A 17684-nucleotide genomic window follows, 5' to 3' on the forward strand; every position below is an offset into this window, starting at 1 on the left:
TCGGAGAATAATAATTTTTACTTCCTTTGGCATTACAGGCACCTAAGGGCCAGCCCACATTTGAGGAATGGCATGAGGATATCTGTGTCAACCGGCAGCAGAGGAAGGAATAATCTTTTGGAGGCCAAGGTGATGAAGCAGAGTCTGTGTTTGTTCTGTTTGATCTTCATCAGAGGGGAGCTCGGTCACAGGGGGTGGGCAGGGGCTTGGACATGCGAACATGGTCCTGGATGGGGGAAGCTTTCTATTAAGCTCAAGGCTGCGAGGCATATCATAGACACCACTGGACAGGCATTAGAACTTGGTGCCCAGGTCTGACCGACCTGGCAGAGCCATCCTACCATCTGAAGTAATGCATACTTCTGTACCGAGTTTTTAATAGCTTGGTCTGCATAACCTTTGGCTTTTCTTCATTGAGCTTGTATTTTGGCAAGAAGTGGGTCTCATCAAGCATTTGGGTCTGAGGGATCTCCATTAGATTTTTGGTGCTGGTCTCCATTAGATTTTGTGACCATCGAGTCATATTCAGCATCTGTCTGCACTCAGGTCTCCTGTAACTCCTATGCAGTTGTGGCCTAAGACTCTTTAGCACAGTGTTATCTAATAATAGCATTCTGTATGTGAGTAGCTTCTGGCAGCCCAGTTTTGTGTCCCATTTACGTTGGCACTCTCGTTTGAGAATGCTGTCTACCAAGGGGTTCTCCTTACTGCATTTCATGGAGTCATTTAGGAGTTAGTTATCCATAAAGGAAAAGTCTGTCATTATGCCAGCCACAGACGCTAGCTACACATACCTGTTTTGGCATTTGCAGGCCTGAGTGTTTCAGCTCTGTCTGTCTACCCCCAAGTTTGAGTCATCTGGCGGTAACTGTCATTTTTATGTGTTGATGAGTGGTTTGACTTATTCATGCAGTTTAAGTATAGGTCTGGGCTAAGCAGGACAGATGAGCAAGGCGTGACAGTGAAGGCAAGCAGATGGCACCACAGGGCATGAGGTCAATAGTTTGGATTTTGTGCATTTGGGGTCTCTCTGTATTGCCTGAGTGTATAAGTCAGTCAGTGGGATTTATTAGTCTGTTTTGCACGGCAGGCGCTCTCTGTCAGAAAGCAGAATGTAACATCTGTGTACCTCTGCATTTTCCTGAGGTAAGCCTGGCATTGAAGGTTCCGGATGGACTTCGGGGACACTGGAGATGCACTGACTATGCAAGCAGGTACCTGACATGGAGACTGACCCCAGAGGTGTGGCACGGGAGGTGGGCAGAAAGAGTGAGTCTGCGGTGTGGCTATCTGGGTTGGGGAAGGAGGGAAAGGCGTATACTTTTCATGGGTACTACTGTTTTTCTCGGACTCGCTGATGTAACTGTCTCAGCATGGTGGATTGGAGTGCAAAACACAGGTTGACAAGGTTAGGGGAGCAAAGAAGTCAGAATGGGGAGAGTTTTCTGTTTGTTAGGGTGTTTGTCAGCATCCAGTCAGCATGACTGTTTTATTTTGTTGCTGCAGATGCAGAGCAGGGAGTTGGACAGTGAAGGCAGATGGCAAGCGGAGTGCCGTAAGAAGGTCAGTCAGCACGCAACAATGGAGGGAATAGTTCCACTGTCAGTGCCTATATGACCGGTTAAGGCTCTGTTTTGAAGGTGTGAAACAACTCATGAAACCATGTGTGAAGTGGGATGTCTGCCCCTGAGCGTGTTGGGCAAGGTGCAACACCAAAACATAGTGGCAGTTATTTTTGAGCCATCATGTTGTTTGTGAGCAGGTGACTGCTTCCAGGCACAATGGTTACTTTGCCCCTCTGGTTTTCTAGGTGCCACAGGCGATGCCAGCCACATCATCTGGTGTTAGACTGGGAGTGGAGCAGAATGCCATGGCACTTCCAAAGAGGCCATCATTGCAGAAGAGGTCAGTGTTGACTGGTGTGAAACTGACTGATGGCACTCCACTTGCAGATGAAGAAGAGGAACTGGGTGATCGCAGCAACATCCTAGTTAGCCTAGCCAATCTTCATTGAGGATGGATTCTGACCCCCAGCCCTCTCAAAGCTAAGCTGAGGGGCCCATGCTATCTTTGTGTGGGGTGGCAGAGAGGGGTTTTAAATTCAGCGTGGCAGAGAGGGCGGTTCTGAATAGGACACGTTTGGGCAGAGAGAGGGTCCGGATTCCTTTGTGCAAAATGCAAGCGTCTGCTGGGCAGGGCAGTTCCAGCCCATCTATGTGGTGTTGTGTAGTTTGTGTAGTCTGTTTTATGTGTCCTATGCGATACCTTAATCAGGTCTTGATGTTCCCATTGATCTTTGTGCCTGGCAGGCACATCAGCAGCCATACAGAGGGTCTTGCATGCCTTGACTCATCAGCATAATGCTAACGGAGCTCTTCCTTTTTTGCGTTAGAAGTTTAATGCATGTATCTGTCTTGTGTGTCTTGCCTGCCAGAAGTTTACAGATGGTCATTTTTTTTGCAGTGGTGTTCCAGGCAGTGTCAGCATCTCCACTCTCGAGCCATCCATTTTCAGGGAGGCCTTTTCTGGGACTTCTTCCCTGTGTCCTTATGTTCTTAGGTCTTAGAGATGGGCTTCTGGTGCATCCATTGTCCCAGCTGGGGCCATATCTTTTTGTCACAGGCCATGGCATTTGAATTTTCCAAGGCTGCTGTGGATTCTTCCTCATGGCCCTGTAAGTCTTCTTGCCCGACGGCATCTCTGGTCTGGGAGTCATTCTTCTGGCCAAGAATTTTCTCACATCTTTGGGTTATGTTGTTTGTATTGTTTGTGCAGTGTTGGTCTGTGGATGTGTGTGTCAGGTTTGGAGCTGCTCTGCCCGGGGGCATAGCAATGGTAGAGTCAGGCGAAGAATAGCAATAAGAGTCTATGGTTATGTTGATATGCCTAGACTTTGTAGGCAAAGGCTGTACAGTCCATCTCGGAGCAAGTAGGTATCTGCAGCTGGTGAGGAAGCAGAGGGGATGACCGGAGCCTGCCTCCCCACCTCCCTGCCTCCCCCCATCCTGTGTCTGCCTCCCTGCCTTGTCCCCCCTCCCCTGGGTCCGTATCTGTCTCTTTTCCCTGCGTGCGCATCTGTGTCCCATCCCCCCCCCGCGCAACATGCCCCCCACAATCCCTGCCCTCCTATCTTGTGTCCCTTCTCCACCCTCCCCCCCATTCTGTACTGCCCCCCCCCAACCCCTCTGCCTCTGGACCCCTGGGGCACTGCCTGTGCCCCCCACCCAAACTCTGACACCCCCCTCCCACCTCCCTGCACCCCACTCCCACCCCACTCTCCCTCCTCCTACGTTTTGGATTTGTGCTGAAAACAGTGTTGATGACACAGGGATGTGTGTGTTATTGCTGAGCAGCGCTTGCACGCTATCGGGGGCTGTTCTGCTCCTCGCACCGCCCCACCAGTGAGTGTGCTGGAGGTGCACAAGGAGCTGGGAGGGGACACAGCTGGGACAGCTGACCCCAACTGACCAAATGGCTATTCCAGACCATATGATGTTATGCTTAGCAATAAAACTGGGGGTGGAGGTTGGTGGTGGTGGGGCACTATTTGGGACTGGCTGGGCGTTGGTTGGATGGTGGTGAGCAATTGTTTTCATTTGTATTACTTGTCCTTCTGGGTTTTCTTTTTCTTTCTCTTTGTTATTGTTTTCCCCCTCTCTTCCTTCCACACTATTGTTGCTGTTGTTTCTTTTTAATTATTAAACTGTTTTTATCTCAGCCCATGAGTTTTCTCACTTTTACCTTTTTGATTCTCTCCCGCATCCCACCGGGGGGAAGAGTGAGTGAGTGGTGGTGTGGTGCTTAGTTGCCGGCTGGGGTTAAACCACAACGCAAGGTTAGTTGCAAGCCGTGCCTGGCTGATGCTTTAGGCTCTCAATGTTATTCCTGCCACCTTGATAGGCCATCCTTGTTCTTCATTGCTGCTTTATAGTGTCTTTTGCTCTGTAAGCAGCAGTGCTCATGCTGTGCAAACATACTTCCCAGAGGCTGGGAGACTGGTAACTCTGCCCCAGACGAAGAGCGGAACAGCGATGGCACAGTCTACAGCGATTCTGCCTCTCAAGGGACCCAGCAGGCCCCCTTCTCTTGCCTCTTACTCTGTCTAGCTAGGCTGGAAAGTACGGTTGTTGCAGGAACTGCTACACTCTGTGATTCCCTCTCAGGTTGTTAGCTTGGCCCTATGTATAGGCTGCCAAGGTCATCGACTCGGCATGGGACACAGGCAGCCTGGAGAGCTTTATGCCAAGTCATTTCTTTCTCCTTTTGGGCAGCAGCAGTTCTGCTGCTGCTACAGGCAGCCGCTTTCTCAACGGCAGGGGGCTGGGATGGCAACAGACTGCTGCACACTGCAGTCAGACTAAGACGCTGTTCTCTGGGGACCTGGTGCAGGGAAAGCTGAGGTACATTCTGCACTGCCAATGGCTCTTCACAAGGGAACCATGCTCTGGTTTTAGCAGAAGAAGGTGTCAGTCACAGGCAGCCATGTATCACTGTGCACAGCTATTTGGCAGGTGTCTTGCTTGCTCAAGTGGAGGCATATTTCTTGCCTTGCAGTTTTGATGCCAAAACAATCAGGTTCAAGATACAAAAGCCTTTTGACATCAATCCAAGGTCAGGGCTAGATTTCTACCAGCACTGTATTTCAGCTGTATTGCTAGTTGAAAATGGCTTGCAGGCCAGGAGATATTTAGAGGGGTCTGAATTAAAGAAAGCAAGTGTTGAAGTGTTTGTTTTAAGGAAATGAATTAGGCAGCTAAAGGGACTGAGCTTCTCACCTGACACAGTGGCAGAACAGCCCATCCAACCTACCAAGTATTGCATGTTGCAGGCAGCAAAGAGCAACTGTGATGCTTGCTGGCAGGAGTGGCAAAGAGTGCAGAGCTACACTCCTGTCCAGGGCTCTACGGTCATCTGCTAAGGACATCTAATATACAAACATGCCTCTTGGCTTTCTCTGCTTCATGTCTTTTGCATGCTGGAGGGCAGGGTGGTAAGTAATATTGTGCAGTGTCTCTTATCTAAGTGATAAGGCCTGCACAGGAAGCCTTGTGTGCATGCAGGATTAGGAGAGCAGACTACTGATAGCACAGTGGTGAGGAAAGGTGCAAACAACACAACAAAGCCCAAGGATCACCAGCATATCACTCATTTGCAGATCAGCCACTTGCATATGGTCTTCTCAGATGCACTGTTTCCTGCTAAACATAGCTGCCCCTCTCACACAAAGCAGCTTTTAGTCTCTTCTCACCTGCCTTCAGGATGTCATCTGTGTTGCCTTATTTTTTTAAAATCTCTTGCCAGCATCTGTTAACTTGCTGTTGTCACTCCCACAACCCTGATGCCACATGCAGACTGATACAGCAATCCCTAGGGCTTACGCCGGAGGAAAAAAAACCTGTTCCACAGGTGTGCTGCGCTGCTTCTCTTCCATAAGGTAATGGAGTGGGGGGCATGGGCAGAAACAACCACCGGACTCTTAAAGCAGTCAAATGCAAAGGACTGAAATGCTTGAGCCACTTGGATGCTTTTTGGTACAGAGGCAATGAATATTACTGCCTGGGCTGCGAATGGGAAAAGGGCAGAGAAATGTAAGCCCTGAAACCCCAGTAAGTAGATACCGTCTTTGGACGGTATAAACTGGGCTGAGACAGCGGTCATTTCTCATCCTACTGAAGAATCAGAAAAGGAAAGTTAAGCTGATGCTGCCGCCCGGCGACCAAATTGGGTACTGCGGCTCGGCCGTCGCGTGTGCGCGGTGGTGCGCTCTGCAGCGCTCGCTGCTGCCGCCCGGCGACCAAAAGTCGGTACTGCAGCTCGGGCGCCGCGCGTGCGCGGTGGCGCTCTTTGCAGCGCTCGCTGCTGCCTCCAGGCGACCGAAACTGGGTACTGCAGCTCGGGCGCCGCGCGTGCGCGGTGGCGCTCTTTGGAGCGCTCGCTACTGCCTCCAGGCGACCGAAATTGGGTACTGCAGCTCGGGAGCCGCGCATGCGCGGTGGCGCTCTTTGCAGCGCTCGCTACTGCCTCCAGGCGACCAAAAGTTGGTACTGCAGCTCTGAGGCCGCGCATGCGCGGTGGCGCTCTTTGCAGCGCTCGCTGCTGCCGCCCGGCGACCAAAATTCGGTACTGCAGCTCGGGCGTCGCGCATGCGCAGTAGAGCGCTCTACAGCGCTCGCTACTGCCTCCAGGCGACCGAAATTGGGTACTGCAGCTCGGGCGTCGCGCATGCGCACTGGCGCTCTTTGCCGTGCTCTCTGCTGCCTCCAGGCGAACGAAATTGGGTACTGCAGCTCTGGAGCCGCGCATGCGCGATGGCGCTCTTTGCAGCGCTCGCTGCTGCCGCCCGGCGACCAAAAGTCGGTACTGCAGCTCGGGCGTCGCGCATGCGCGGTGGAGCGCTTTGCCGTGCTCTCTGCTGCCTCCAGGCGACCGAAATTGGGTAGTGCAGCTCGGGCTCGCGCATGCGCGGTGGCGCTCGCCGTGCTCGCTGCTGCCGCCCGACGACCGAAATTGGGTACTGCAGCTCTGGAGCCGCGCATGCGCGGTGGCGCTCTTTGCAGCGCTCGCTGCTGCCGCCCGGCGACCAAAACTCGGTACTGCAGCTCGGGAGCTGCGCATGCGCGGTGTAGCGCTTCGCCGCGCTCGCTGCTGCCTCCAGGCGACCAACGTTGGGTACTGCAGCTCGGGGGCCGCGCATGCGCGGTGGTGCTCTTTGCCGTGCTCGCTGCTGCCGCCCGATGACCGAATTTAGGTACTGCAGCTCTGGAATTGCTCATGCGCAATGGAGCGCTTTGCCGTGCTCGCTGCTGCCTCCACGCGACCAAAATTGGGTACTGCGGGTCGGGCGTCGCGCATGCGTGGTGTAGCGTTTTGCAGCGCTCGCTACTGTCTCCCGGCGACCAAAAGTCGGTACTGCAGCTCAGGCGTCGCGCATGCGCGGTGGCGCGCTTTGCAGCTCTCGCTACTGCCTCCAGGCGACCGAAATTCGGTACTGCAGCTCTGGAGCCGCGCATGCGCGGTGGTGCCTGATCCTCCACGCTGCCGTCCGCCGGTAACGGCAATGCGATACGGCGGTGCCTGCCGGGTGGTGCCCCCGCGCTCGTCGCTGCCTCCCGTAAGGAAACGCCGCTGCCGCCCCCCGTGTGCGGTGCCGGCGGGCGCTCGGCGCGCAAAGCGCGGCACTGCAGCGCCGGTGCCGCCCCGGGGCGAGCGCCGCCCGCCGGGCGCTCGCTGCTGCTGCCGCCTGGTGGCCGCAGCGCGGTACTGCAGCCCGGCGTTCGCGCGCCGGGTCTGGCCCCTCCGGCGCGCCGTCGGCAGCCGGTGCATCATGCGAGGTCCCCGGGAGCAGCATGGCGGCGCGCCCGGCGCGGGTCCCGGCAGCGACAGTCGGTGAGGGCTGAGGCCACCGGTGAGGCGAGCGAGCCCCTTTGGCGGGTGCGGGGGTGTCTCCTGCCCGCTGGCCGCCCGGGGGTGGCGGGAGGGGGAGCTTCAAACCGCCCGCTGCGGCAGGCTCCCGGTGTGCTGGAGGCGAGCCGGGTCAGGGCAGCCCCAGGGAGTTACCCGGGAGCTGATAGAAGGGAAGCGGGGAAGGAGGAGGACAACTCCCCAGGCGCAGATGCTGGGCACCTCCCTGTCCTGGTTTCGGCTGGGACAGAGTTAATTTGCATCCCAGTAGCTGGTATAGTGCTGTGTTTGGATTTAGGATGAGAATAATGTTGATAACATGCTGATGTTTTAGTTGTTGCTAAGCAGTGGTCAGGGACTCTTCAGCTTCTCGTACTGCCTTGCCAGCGAGTAGGCTGGGGGGTACGAGAAGTTGGGAGGAGACGCAGCCAGGATACCTGACCCAAACTGGCCAAAGGGATATTCCATACCATGTGACGTCATGCTCAGCATATAAACTAGGGGAAAAGCTGGCTGGGGGCTGCTGCTCGGGAACTGGCTGGGCATCAGTCAGTGGGTGGTGAGCAATTGCATTGTGCATCACTTGTTTTGTATACTCTAATTCTTTTATCATCATTATTATTATTATTTTCCCTTCCTTTTCTGTCCTATTAAACTGTCTTTATCTCAACCCACAAATTTTTTTTTTTTTTTCCAGTTCTCTTCCCCCATCCCACTGGGGGCGGGGGAGAGAGCGAGCAAACAGCTGTGTGGTGTTTAGCTGCCTGCCAGGTTAAACCAGGACACTCCCCAACTTGCCAGAGCTTCCCCCCAAGCCTCCCCCTGCTCTGGTCACCCCATGCAGCTGCCCCCAGCTCCAGCACCTCCCCTGAAGCCTGTCCTGTAGCCCCAAGTCACCCCCAAGCCCTGTCATGACAGTGGCAAGCTGGCCCTCGATGCGTCTCCAGAAGCCCCTGTGGAAGGAGGGGCTCTGGCCAGGGGCAAGCTACGATAATAACGGTCGCTGCTTCTTTTTTCCCTCTCCCAGAGGCCACACCGAGGATGCAGTTGTCCGTTCCTCCCCTGGGGATGCCGTTGACTGCACCCACCTCAGGCTTGCATGGATTGTCTCTGCCTGGCCTCACTTTCCTCGCGGCGTGGGGGTGAAAAGGGACAGGCAGAGCACTTACTGGCTGTGGACAGGAGCTGCTGCGGCTGAAGCTGGAGAGGCCAGAGAAAGGTAAAGAAGAAGAAATCAAAGGCCATCTGGCCGGCAGCTGCCTCCCGCTGCAGGCAAGAGAAAGCCTGCCTCTCCGGGTGAGGAAGGATCCCTCTTCGTAGTCCACAGCAGGCCAGACCGCCAGTGTGCACCGCGGGGTCTGTATGCGTAACCCAAAGCGTGGTACGGCCATGTAGTGCGCGAGCGAGCGAGGCTGCGTGTCTAGGAAGCTTCGTCTCGTAAGAGCTGTGAGACACCCACGTATTCTCTTAGGTGGAGGACAGCCAAGTGACCAGAGTTACAGGAGAGGAAGGGAGGAGAGCAGGAGAAAGAAGGGTCTGAACTGACAAATTCTTCTGGCAGCGCCGAGAGCAAGAGCTGTGGTGAATTCTGGGCCCTTGAGGCCCTGTTGCCCCTCCTCTGTGTCCCGGTCCCTCCCTGTCCCTCCCCTGGCCCCCTCTCTTTCCCACGCTGCTGTGATTTTCTTTGCTTCCCTGTACTTCTCCTCTTCTCTGTATTCTTCTGTCCTGCTCCCTCTTCCTCTCTCGCTTTTTCTCTCTTGTTCTACCGCTCCCTTTTCTTTTTCTGCCTGTGTTTTTGTCCTGTTCTCTCTCCTTCCTTTTTGTCATCCTTCGTCTCTGTCCTGCAGCCCATCGCTGTTTTTTCCTTTTCCATCTCTTTGTCCTGAGCTGCATCCATCTCCTTTTTTTCCCACAATTTCTCTGGCCTGTTCCCTGGTGTTCTTTTCCTCTCTGTGCTTGTACGTGCCACTCTGTGTCCCTGCCTTCTCTTTCTCTCTCTCTCCTTCTCTTTCTCTCTCTATCCCTTTGTCTTGCTCGCTGTCACTGGTTTTTTTTTTTTTCATTCTGTATCTCACTGTCCCCATCCTCCTTCCTGTTCATCTCTTACTTTCTCTGACCCTTTGTGCTGCTGCCTGCCCCTTTTTTTTTTTTCACCTCCATCTCTCTGCAGGGCTTCTAATACCTTTCTTTCTTTCTCCAATCCCCTGTGCTTCTCACGGTCTCTGTCTTTCTCTCTCTTTCGTGTGATTATTCTTGTCTGTCACTCTCTTGCTTCCTGTCCCGTTGTTTCTCACTATATCCTTTTGTCCTGCTCCCTGCCCATATTCTTATTCCTCTCTGTCCTGTTGACCATCCCAGGTTTTTTTCTCCATCTCCATCCTGCCGCTGCCCTGATTTTTCTTTCTCTGCCCTGCTCCCTGTCGCTCTTTCTGTCTCCTTTTCTCTGTCCCTGCTGCTTTTTTCTTTATCTCTGTCCAGATCCCTGTCCCTTTTTTTTTCCCTTTTGCTGTCCCTCTGCCCTGCTTCCTCTCGCTATATTTTCTGTCTGTCTGTCTCTCTCCCATTCCCTCACCCATCCTTTCTAACTGTACCCCCCTGTCCAGCTAGCTGGCTCTTCTTTCCTTTCTCTCTTCCTCAGTATTTTTTTCTTTCTCCATATCTCTCTCCCACTGCCCATCGCAGTTGTTTTTTTTCCTCCAGTGCTGTCCTGCTCTCTGTCCCTTTTTTCTCTCTCTGTCATTCTGTCATGCTCCCTGTGTCTATTTTTTAATTCCTCCGTCTCTGTCCTGCAGCCCATCACTGTTTTTTTCCTCTTCCATCCCTTTGTCCTGCTCCCAGTCCTTCTCTCTTTCCCTTTTTTATGCCTCCCGTCCTTTTTTCCTTTCTTGCTCCATCTCTCTATCCTGCTCCCTATCCTTCTCACTCTCTCTCTGTTTCTCTGTCCTTCTCCTTGTCTTTACCCCCATATCTCTGTCCTGTTCCGTCTTTTTTTTTTTTGTTCTCTGTAACTCCGTCCTGCTCCCTGTCACTGTTTTTTCTCACTCCATCTCTGTCCTGCAGCCCAGTGCTTTTTTTTTTCCTTTTCTGTCTATCTGTCCTGCTGCCCATCCTAGGCTTTTTCCCCTCCATCTTTGTCCTGCCCCTGTCTCTTATTTTTGCCTGTCCTGCCTCCCTGTCCCTTTTTTCTCTCTCTGTATCACCTTCTCCTGCTCCCTGTCCCTGTCTTTCTCTGACAATGTCCCCTGCTCCTTGTCCATCTTTATCCCCTCTCTATCATCCCCCATGCTTCTTCCTGTCTTCCTTTTTTCTCTTTCTATCCTTCTGCCTCAATGCTTCTTTGTCGATCTCTGTCCTGCTCCCTGCCCCTTGTTTCCTCTCACTGTCTCTTTGTCCTGCTTTCCGTCCTATCTTTTCTGTCTTTATTTCTCTGTCCCGCTGCCTGTCCAGTCGTTTCTTGCTATACCTCCCTGTCCAGCTGGCTCTCCCTTTTTTCCTTTCTCTCCTCCTCTGTCTTGCTCCCTGGCCCTTTTTTCTCTGCCTCTGTCTCTGTCCTCTAGCCCATTGCTGGTTTCCCCCTCCCCACCCCCCCTTCTTGGTCTCTTTGTACAGATCTGACCCATTCTTTATTTCTCAATCCCTTTGTCCTGTTTCCTGTCCTTTTTCTCTCTCTGTATGCCCTGTGCCCTGTCACCGTCTTTGACCCTCCTTTCTTCTTCCTCTCCTTCCCCCCCGCCATCTCTCTATCCCTCTTTGCTGCTCACTGACCCTACATTTTCTTGCTCCATCTCCTGCAGGGCTCCTCATTCCTGTTTTTCTTGATTTTTGTACCTTTTCTTTCTACCTTTCTTTCTCTCTCTGCTCCTTGGTCTTCTCCCTTGTCTTATTTTTCTCTTTCTAGTCCTCTGTCCTGCTCTCCATCACTGTATTTTCTTTCTCCATTTCTCTGCCCCGCTCCCCATCTCTCTCTTTCTTTCTCCATCCCGCTGTGCTGCTCACCATCCCTCCTTCCCTCTCTCCCTCCCTCTTTCTCTATCGTTATCCTTGCATCCCTCATTGTCTCTCCACTCTCCCCATCCCTAATTTTCCTTTTCCATTTCTCTGTCCTGCTTTCAGTCCCTGTTTTTCCTCTGACCTCATCTCTCTCTCATTCTCCCTGTTGCTTTCGCTTGGTTTCTATCCCAGTGTCCTGCTCTCCATCCCTCTCTTTTTCTCTGTATCCCATTTTCTTCCTCCCTGTCCCTCACTTGTTTTCTGTATTCCTCTTTCCTTCCTCCTGTCCTTCCTTCCCCCTGCCTCTGGCCTGCTGCTTGTCACTGGTTTTTCTTTCTCCCACTCTCTGGGTTCTGTCCCTCTCGTTCTCTCTCTGTCCCTCTGTCCTTCCTCCAACCTGTGTTTTCCGCTCTCTATCCCTCTGCCCCTAACGCTTCTTTCTCCATCTCTCAGTCCTGCTCCCTGCCCCTTTTTTCCTCCCACTGTCCATCTGTCCTGCTTCCTCTCTCTGGTTATTCTGCCTTTATCCCTCTGTCCTGCTGCCTGTCTCATTGTTTCTAGTTATATCCCCCTGTCCAGCCAGCTGTCCCTTTTTTCCTTCCTCTCTTCCCTACTCTGGCCCTACTTTTTCTTGCTCCATCTCTGTCCATCAGCCCATCGTCATTTTTTTTTCCTTCTCTGTCTCTTTGTCTTAATCTGCATCTGGTTCCCCCGCCCTGCCCCCAGTCCCTCAGTCCTGTTCCTTGTCCCGCTTTTTGTGTCTCCATCTCCCACGCTCTATCCCCATCTTTCTCTCTCTCTCCCCTCCTTCCTTTTCCCTCCTTTTTCTCTGCGTCCCTTTGTCCTGTTGCTCATCAGTGTTTTTTCCTTCCATTCCTCTGTCTTGCTCCCTGTCCCTTACTTCTCTGTCAGTCCCTCTGTCCTGTTGCCTATCATTATTTTTGCTGTCTGCATCCCACTGGCCTGCTTCCCGTTCATCTCTTTCGGCTCTATCCTCCTGTCCTTCTCCCCAGCAGTATTTTTTCTTTCTCCAGCTCTCTGACCTGCTCCCTGCCCCGCTCTTTTTCTCTCTGTCACTTCCCTGTACCTCTCTCTCTGAAATCTTGTGTCCCGCTCCTTGTCCCTCTCTGTTTATATCCCGCTGTCCTGGTCCCTGTCCCTGTCCCTCTCTTTGCCTCTCTACCCCTCTGTCCCTGTCCTTGTCCCTGTTTTTTCTTTCTCCATCTCTTTGTCCTGCTGCCCATCTCTGTCCAGTTCCCTTTCTTTTTTTTTTCCCTCTCTTGGTTACTCTGCTTTTCTTCCTGTCCCTATTTTTTTTCCTCTCTTCATCCCTCTGTCCTGCTCTGTGTTCCCTCCCTCTCACTCCCCCAGTGTCCTGCTGTGTGTTACCCGTCCTTCTCCCTGTTGATTTTTTTCCTCTTGCTCTATCCGTCTGTCGTGCTCCCTAGAAGTATTTTTTTTATTGTGTATTTCTCTTCTTCTGCCCATTGCTATTTTTTCATTCTCCATCTCTCTCTCCTGCTCCCCATCCTCCCCTTTCTCGCTCTGTCATTCTTTCCTCTTCCCTGTACCTCTGCTTTTCTGTATCCTTGCAACCCACTCCCTCTTCTCCCTCTCTGTCACACTGTCTTGCTCCCCATCCCTCTCTTTTCTTTCTGCCCTTCTGATGTGTGTGTCCCCCAACCCCCCCCTTTTACATGTCCCAGTCTTTCTCTCTACATCCTTCTGTCATTCTCCTTCTCTTGCTCTTCTTGCTCTTTTTCGCTCTTCCTCTATCCTGCTGCCATCACTGTTTTTTCCTTTTCCACCCCTTTGTCCTGCTCCCTGTCCTTGTCAATCTTTCCCTTTGTTCTGCCTCCGGTCTTTCTTTGTTTTCTCCATCTCTGTCCTTTTCCCTGTACCTTTTTCTCTCTGCCCCTCAGTCCTTCTCCCTCGTCTTATTTTTCTCTTTCTGCCATCCCTCTCTTTTTCGCTGTGACCCTCTGTGCTGTTCCCTTTCCTTTCTTTCTCCAATTATCTGTTGTCTTACCTGTCCCTCTCTCTCTCTCCCCCTCTGTCTTGCTCCCTGTCCCTATTATTTATTGCTTCACCTGTCTGTCCCGCTTTCTGTCTCTGTTTTCTCTCGTGCTCCATCTTTCTGTAATTCTCTCTGTTGCTCTCATTGTGTCTCTATCCCAGCATCCTGCTCCCTGTCCCTCTCTCTTTTGCAGTATCCTGCTTTCTGGCTCCCTGTCCCTCACCTGTTTTCTATATCCCTCTGTCCTTCCTCCTGTCTTTCCTTGTCCCTCTGGCCTGCTACCCATCACTATCTTTTTTTTTTCTTTCTCCCCCTCTCTGCCTCGGTCCTGTCACTCTCCTCCTCTCTCTGTCTCTAATGTTTCTTTCTCCATTTCTGCCCCGCTCCCTGTCCCTTTTCTCTTATTCCCTCTGTCCTCCATCCTCCCCCTAACTTCTTGTCTGTATGTCTCCATACCACTGCCTGTCCCGCCATTTCTCGCTATATCCCCCTGCCCAGCTCGCTGTCCCATTATTCCCCTCTGTCCTGATCCCTGGCCTTTTTTCTCATCCTGCAGTCCATCACTGTTTAATCTTTCTCCCTCTCTTTGTCCTCATCTGTGTGTCTCTTCCCCCCCCCCCCTCAATCCCTCTGGCTTTTTCCCTGTCTTTTTCTCTCCCTCCCACCTTCTTTGTTCCTCTCATTCAATTTCTCTCTTCATCCATCTGTTCTGCTGCCTGCTCATCACTTGCTCTCTCTTTCCCTCTGTCCTCCTCCCTGACCCTGTTTTTCTTCAGCCATATCCCTGCAGGGCTCCTCATCCCTTTTTTTATTGATTTCTCCATCTCACTGTCCTTTTCCCTGTACCTGTTTGTTTCTTTGCTCCTCAGTCCTTCTACCTCATTTTATTTTTCTCTTTCTGTTCCTTTCTCCTGCTCCCCATCGCTGTATTTTCGTTCTCTGTAGCTGCTGCTCCAGTAACGACTGCCAAGTTGTCCCAGAGGAAGGGTGAGTGTACAGGCACCGAGCCCCAGAGCAGACTCATTCCTGGGACTTACTGACATTAACGAATAAACACGCGTTGTCTCCTTTGCACTCATGGCTGTGTTTGTAGCCCTTTGTACTTGGTGAGTGGCTGTCACCCAGTCCAGGGGAGCAGGTTACCTAGTGGGTGTAAGGGGCCATGGCTGCAGCTGTGGGCTGGAGCTGGAAGAGCCCCGGGGGGGCCAGTGGGGCTGATGGGGATGGCCCCTCTGTATCACAGGGCTGCAGCCCCAGGGGATGGTGCTGCTGGGGCATGCCTGCCTGAGAGTGCCAACGAGCTGCAAGGATGTTTCCAACCGAGAGGTTGGTGGTCAGTTGGAGTCAGGCCCCATCAGGGCAGCTCCCAGGGATTTTTCTGAGAGCTGGTGGAGAGGAAGCAGGAAGAGGGGCAGGAGATGGATGCCCCCACCCCTCTGGGGACCTGGAGGCCTTCCCACCCCCTGGAAAAGGCGCCGGGTGCCTCCCCAGCTCAACAAAACTCCTCCAGCCCCGCTCACCCCATGCAGCTGCCCCCAGCTCCAGCACCTCTCCTGAAGCCTGGCCCATAGCCACAGGCTGCTCCCAAACCCTGTCCTCATGGCAGCAAGCTGCCCCTCCAATAGGCTTTATTCTCCATCAATGCAGGTGCCTTTAGCATCAGTCCGGGGAAAGAGCGCTGCCTCCAGAAGCTCCTGCGGAAGGAGGGGTTCCTGCCTGAGGAGAGCTACAGTCAGCCCTGTGGATAACAATTGCTTGCTCTTTCCCTCTCCCAGAGGCAGCGCTGAGGACTCGGTTGTCAGTTCCTCTCCGGGGATGTTGTGGACTGCATCTGGCTCAGGTTTGGGTGGGTTGCCTTTGGCCTCGTTCTCCGAGCGCTTACTGGCTGTGGACAGGAGCTGCTGGGGCTGAAGCTGGAGAGGCCAGAAAAAGGAAAGCAGCTGAAGACTAAAATAAAGGGGATCCAGCCAGCAGCAGCCTCCAGCTGCAGACAGGAGACAGCCTGCCTCTCCGGGTGAGGAAGGATCCCTCTCAGTATAGTCCTCAGCAGATCCGATCACCAGTGTGCACTGCAGGGTCTATATGTGCAACCAAAAGCACACTACAGCCATGTAGTGTGTGCTCGTGTGAGGCTATGTATCTGGGAAGCCTCATACTGTAAGAGCTGTAAAGACACCAATCTATTCTTTTGGGTGGATGACAGTCAAGTGACTGGCGCTACAGAGGAGGAAGGGAGGGGGGTGGGGGAGAGAGACAGACAAAGACGCATCCGAACTGTCAGATTTTCCCAGCAGCTCTTGGGAGTGGCAGCTGTGGCGAGTCCTGGACCCTTGGGGCCATGTTGCCCCTCTTCAGCATCCCGGTCCCCTCCATTCTGTTTCTCTCATTGCTGTCATTTTTTTCACTTCCCTGTACCTCTCCCTCTCTCATTCTCCCAAGTCTCCCTCTTTCTCTGTCATTGTACCTTTCCACGTTCTTTTTCTCTCTGTGTGCTTCTGTCCTGTTCCCTGTCCCTCTTTTTTTCATCCTCTGTCTCTGTCCTGCAGCCCATCACTATTTCTGTCTTTCTCCATCTATCTGTCTGTCTTCCTATCCCAATTCTTTTTAATTCCTCCCTGTCTGCCCTTTAGCCCTTCACAATTCTCAACCCCAATTCTCTCTGTCTGGCTCCATGTCCCTATTTCTAAATTCCTCTCTCTCTGCCCTGTATTCTAGATATGCTTTTTCTTGCTTATATTTTCTTGTTCCAGGTCCCTGTCCCAATGTTTTCATTTCTTCCCTCTGTCCCATAGCCCATTTTTGTCTTTATTGTTCTCTCTCTGTCTGGCTCCCTGTCCCTATTCTTTAATTCCTCTGTCTCTCCCCTTTAGCTCATCGATTTAAAAACAAACAAAAACCTCAGTCTCTCTCTGCCCACCTCACTGTCCCCTTTTTAATTCCTCCCTCTCTGCCCTGTGGGCCATCGCTATTCTTTGTTTTTCTCCATCTCTCTCAGTCTGGTTCCCTGTCCCTTCCTCTTCTCTGGCCTGTAGCCCATCGCTATGGTTTTTTTCCCCTCTGCCTCTCTCTGCCCTGTAGCCGATCGCTGCTGTATCAGCTTTACGCAGCAAGGTTTTGTTAGCTGGGGGCGGGGGGCAGGGGCTGCAGGGGTGGCTTCTGTGAGAAGACACCAGGAGTTGCCCCCATGTTGGGCACAGCCAGTTCCAGCCAGCTCCAAGACAGATCTGCTGCTGGTCAAAGCTGAGCCCATCAGCAACGCTGGTAGCGCCTCTGTGATGGCATATTTAAGAAGGGCTGAAAAATGCTGCGCAGAAGCTGTGACAAAGGAAATGGGAGTGTGAAACAGCCCTGCAGACACCAAGGTCAGTGAAGAAGGTGGTGGGGGGATGAGGTGCTCCAGGCACCAAGGCAGAGATTCCCCTGCAGCCCGTGGTGAAGACCATGGTGAGGCAGGCTGTCCCCCTGCAGCCCATGGAGGTGTATGGCAGAGCAGACATCCACCTGCAGCCTGTGGAGGACCCCATGCTGGAGCAGGGGGATGTGCCTGAAGGAAGCTGTGACCCCATGGAGAGCCCATGCTGGAGCAGGCTCCTGTCAGCAGCTGTGGCCCCATGGAGAGGAGCCCATGCTGGAGCAGGCTTGCTGGCAGGACCTGTGGCCCCATGGGAGGGACCCCACACTGGAGCAGAAGAAGAGCGTGAGGAGGAAGGAGCGGCAGAGACAACATGTGATGAACTGACCGCAACCCCTGCTCCCTGTCCCCCTGCGCTGCTCGGGGGAAGGAGGTGGAGAAGTCAGGAGTGAAGATGAGCCCAGGAAAAAAAGAGAGGGGTGGGGGGAAGGTGTTTTTTAGATTTGTTCTTATTTCTCATTATCCTACTCTGATTTTGGTCGACAATAAATTAATTTCCCCAAGTTGAGGCTGTTTTGCCTGTGACAGTAACTGGGGAGTGATCTCTTTGTCCTTATCTCGACCCACAAGCTTTTTTGTTGTATTGTCTCCCCATCTTGTTGAGAAGGGGGAGTGACAGAATGGCTTGGTGGGCAGCCAAGGTCACCCCACCAGTTTCCTTCTATCAGGCTCCCTGTCCCTATTTTTTAATTCTTGCCTATGTTTCTTGAACCCAGTCACTTGTCAGATTTTCTTGCTACCTTTCCCTCTGTCTTCCTGACCTACTTTTAATTTCTTGCCTGCGTTTCTTGTACTCTGTTGCTTTTCAGATTTTCTTCATGTCTCTCTCTATCCATCTCCCTCTCCCTATGTGTTAGTTCTTGC

The 17684-nt window shown here is 52.8% G+C and overlaps 1 long non-coding RNA gene across 1 annotated transcript; it reads left to right on the forward strand.

Moving 5' to 3' along the window:
• The first annotated feature begins 267 nt into the window (after positions 1-267).
• On the forward strand, positions 268-3140 carry LOC127024454 (uncharacterized). Its single transcript, XR_007767553.1, has 3 exons — positions 268-1214; positions 1507-1563; positions 1811-3140. It is a non-coding gene; the product is annotated as an uncharacterized LOC127024454 (long non-coding RNA).
• Positions 3141-17684: the final 14544 nt, after the last annotated feature.

Source organism: Gymnogyps californianus, chromosome 20 (genome assembly GCF_018139145.2).
Source record: "Gymnogyps californianus isolate 813 chromosome 20, ASM1813914v2, whole genome shotgun sequence".
NCBI lineage: Eukaryota > Metazoa > Chordata > Aves > Accipitriformes > Cathartidae > Gymnogyps > Gymnogyps californianus.